This window comes from Giraffa tippelskirchi, chromosome 6 (assembly GCF_054371585.1).
Source record: "Giraffa tippelskirchi isolate mGirTip1 chromosome 6, T2T-mGirTip1v1.2.pri, whole genome shotgun sequence".
In the NCBI taxonomy this organism is placed as follows: domain Eukaryota; kingdom Metazoa; phylum Chordata; class Mammalia; order Artiodactyla; family Giraffidae; genus Giraffa; species Giraffa tippelskirchi.
This window is the reverse complement of record NC_137280.1, coordinates 138,960,202-138,964,453: the sequence shown is the minus strand read 5'-3', so window position 1 is coordinate 138,964,453 and position 4,252 is coordinate 138,960,202. Positions and strand designations below refer to the sequence as shown.

The 4,252-nt window shown below is 40.9% G+C and overlaps 1 non-coding gene across 1 annotated transcript; it reads left to right on the top strand.

The window, feature by feature from the left end:
* The first annotated feature begins 1,161 nt into the window (after positions 1–1,161).
* TRNAE-UUC (transfer RNA glutamic acid (anticodon UUC)) lies at positions 1,162–1,234 on the top strand. The gene has a single exon. It is a non-coding gene; the product is annotated as a tRNA-Glu (tRNA).
* The last annotated feature ends 3,018 nt before the right edge of the window (positions 1,235–4,252 follow it).

The window sequence follows — 4,252 nt, the reverse complement described above, 5'->3', positions numbered from 1 at the left end:
GCAAGCATTTTATCATTATCGTTTTTGCCGATTACCCACATAAAGTCAGCTTGTTGCAAGATTTCAAATGATGCTGAAATGTATAACTTATAAAGCATAAGTTCCTCTGCCTCTCTCTCAGCTTCTACTTTCTCTCTCCCTTGGAGATAACCACAAAGAACCACTGACACACACAAATAAATACATACTCTTTCCACAGAGGGAGTACCATAATGTGTACAGTCCTAGAGTCAGCTTTTCTCACTTACCAGTTCTAGACATCTTCCCATGTCAGTTCAAAATCTTTATCATTCTTGCTAGTATCTCTATCATACTTCACTGTAGAGATGTACCTTTATTTAACCATTCTCCTACTCATAGGTATTAGAGCTGGTTCCATTATTTTTCTATTAACAAGGTTGCAATAAAGATCTCTCTTGAGATGTAGATGGTGATGTAGATAACATAGATAAGATAGTATATATCTGTGTATATAGATGATACAGATATATACCTTTGAATCATATGCATATAATTTGTAGTATAGATTTCTGGGGTGAGACTATAGGCATGCATAACTAATTTTAATATTAATATATATGACAAACTATCCTTGGAAAAACTGGACTAGTATATACTCCGATCATGTACTATACATGATGAAAAGAACAGTTCGGAGACTGTGATCCCGGCAAAAACTTTTCTTAGGAGCTTTGGTTTATAGTTTGTTATAAAACAAGAACATCTCTAAGATTCCAAATCTATGCGGAGAGGGTGGGAAGTGTTAGAAAATCAATTTAAAAATTGTTCCTGGGAGATCATAACCCTAGGATACTGGAAGAATTCAAGTGAATCCCAGAGGTGCTCCTCATGCCACTCCGCTCCATGTTTAGAAGGGGTAGAAAATATTCTCCATTCCTACTTTTCTCACTCCTCAATCCCACACACAATCTTGCTAACATGGGCTCATCAAACCCTGGGGCTCTAACCCCAGATGCCTGCAGTGGCCAGAAAGTGAAAGCAGGAACAAAGGAGGCCAGGGTAACCCAAGACAAGCAGATCCAAAATCCCTACTGTTACGCTGCATCACAGAGTTGAGCATTTGGCTACCATGTTTTTATGCCAACTGGCCAAGAAGAAACTAACTTACTAGAAAGAAGATGGCAAGAGTTGCACAGGATTTCCCTGGTGGTCCAGTGGTTAAGACCCTGTACTTTCACTGTAGAGGGCACAGGTTCAATCCCTGGTTGGGGAACTAAGATCCCACATGTCGTAGTGGGGCCAAAAAAAAAGAAAACACGCACACACTTGCTGCAAAACAAACGCTGAATGCTATTTTTGAAGAGAAGGGGGAAAAAAGAAAAACATTTTTAAAACTTGCTCATTATTTCAGCCACAGGTAAAACCTATCAGTCAGGTTTCACTTGCTTGGCTTTAAGCATAAATTGCCTGGCTCCTGGCACTGGAAACCTGAAACCATTTCACTTGTGGCATCTCTTACTCCTCCTCAGCACCTCCATCATTTTCTCCAGCTCATTTTTTACTCTGCTGCTGAAGAGGAGAAAAAAGGTTCATTCATGTAGGTAATAAATGAACCCCTGACTTTGGAAGAGGGATAATTAGCGCACATTATCACTTGGGCTAATAAGATCTGAGTAGTGCTGCCTGTGCCCAACACGCCTAATCAGAAATTTAAATTAAGCAGTCCCACTCTCTGTGATTAAGGAGATATTCACTGAAACACTGCACTCCTAATTCCTCTGTATTTCCATTCACCAACTCAGTATCAAATGTTTTATGACACTGAAAATATGCTTAGTTTAAAAGGAACAGATGCCCAAATCTCCTTGCACTCGTTTAGAGAGACAACCTGATTTTTCTTTATCTGGGGTGTTATCAGTCAGGATTACACACAGACAAAGAGACACACAAGTGACTCCAACTGGATTTGGTTGAAATTGTTTCTTTATGAGCTATATAAACAGAGCTTTAACAAAAATCCCACCACCACGGAGGAAAAGAAAGGGGTTAGAATTGGGAGGGGCTAGAAAGGGATATGGCTAATTCTAGAACCAAAAAAAAGTCCTTATTTTATTTCAACAATCATTTTGGCAGGGAATAAGTTACCCTTGAAAAATCTGACAAAATTTTCATAAACTTCTACTCTACATCTGACCCTCTTTCAGACACTGTTGCACGGTAATGGTCCTGTCTAACAGAGATCAGTTTCTATACAGACATTTAAATCTGTCTGAGCCGCTATGTACAAAAGACCTTACACAAGACTTTATGCTTAAAGACGCTAAGCCTAAATTTCATCTCTTATAAAGCAGATCATGCTAAAATTAACAGCCTCTCTTCATTAACAGTAAAAGGCTTTGGCATAGTCAATAAAGCAGAAATAGATGTATTTCTGGTACTCTCTTGCTTTTTCGATGATCCATCGGATGTTGGCAATTTGATCTCTGGTTCCTCTGCCTTTTCTAAAACCAGCTTGAACATCTGGAAGTTCACGGTTCACGTATTGCGGAAGCCTGGCTTGGAGAATTTTGACCATTACTTTAAGACCATGTGAGACGAGTGCAATTGTGTGGTAGTTTGAACATTCTTTGGCATTGCATTTCTTTGGGATTGGAATGAAAACTGAGCTTTTCCAGTCCTGTGGCCACTGCTGAGATTTCCATATTTGTTGGCATATCGAGTGCAGTACTTTCACAGCATCATCTTTTAGGATTTGAAATAGCTCAACTGGAATTCCATCATCTCCACTAGCTCTGTTCGTAGTGATCCTTCCTAAGGCCCACTGACTTCACATTCCAGGATGTCTGGCTCTAGGTGAGGGATCACACCATCGTGATTGTCTGGGTTGTGAAGAACTTTTTTGTACAATTCTTCTGTGTATTCTTGCCACCTCTTCTTAATATCTTCTGTTTCTGTTAGGTCCATACCATTTCTGTCCTTTATTGAGCCCATCTTTGCATGAAATGGTCCCTTGGTATCCCTCATTTTCTTGAAGAGATCTCTAGTCTTTCCCATTCTATTGTTTTCCTCTATTTCTTTGCACTGATCGCTGAGGAAGGCTTTCTTATCTCTCCTTGCTATTCTTTGGAACTCTGCAAATGGGTATATGTTTCCTTTTCTCCTTTGCTTTTGGCTTCTCTTCTTCTCAAAGCTATTTGTAAGGCCTCCTCAGACAGCCATTTTGCTTTTTTCCATTTCTTTTTCTCGGGGATGGTCTTGATTCCTGTCTCCTATACAATGTCACGAACCTCCAACCCATAGTTCATCAAGTATTCTATCAGATCTAGTCCTTTAAATCTATTTCTCACTTCTACTGTATAGTCATAAGGGATTCGATTTAGGTCATACCTGAATGGTCTAGTGGTTTTCTCCACTTTCTTCAATTTCAGTCTGAATTTGGCAATAGGGAGTTCATGATCTGAGCCACAGTCAGCCCCTGGTCTTCTTTTTGCTGACTGTATAGACCTTCTCCATCTTTGGCTGCAAAGAATATAATCAATCTGATTTCAATGTTGACCATCTGGTGATGCCCATGTGTAGAGTCTTCTCTTGTGTTTTGGAAGAGGGTGTTTGCTATGATCAGTGCGTTCTCTTGGCAAAACTCTATTAGCCTTTGTCCTGCTTCATTCTGTACTCCAAGGCCAAATGTGCCTGTTATTCCAGGTGTTTCCTGACTTCCTACTTTTGCATTCCAGTCCCCTATAATGAAAAGGACATCTTTTGGGGGAGTTAGTTATAGAAGGTCTTGTAGGTCTTCATCGAACTGTTCAACTTCAGCTTCTTCGACATTACTGGTCGGGTCATAGACTTGAATTCAGTTCAGTTCAGTCGCTCAGTCGTGTCCGACTCTTTGCGACCCCATGAATTGCAGCACGCCAGGCCTCTCTGTCCATCACCAACTCCCGGAGTCTACCCAAACCCATGTTCATCGAGTCGGTGATGCCATCCAACCATCTCATCCTCTGTCGTCCCCTTCTCCTCCCACCCCCAATCCTACCCAGCATCAGGGTCTTTTCCAATGAGTCAACCCTTCGCATGAGGTGGCGAAAGTATTGGAGTTTCAGCTTCAACATCAGACCTTCCAATGAACACCCAGGATTGATCTCTTTTAGGATGGATTGATTGGATCTCCTTGCAGTCCAAGGGACTCTCAAGAGTCTTCTCCAACACCACAGTTCAAAAGCATCAATTCTGCAGCGCTCAGCTTTCTTCACCGTCCAACTCTCACATCCATACATGACCACTGGAAAAA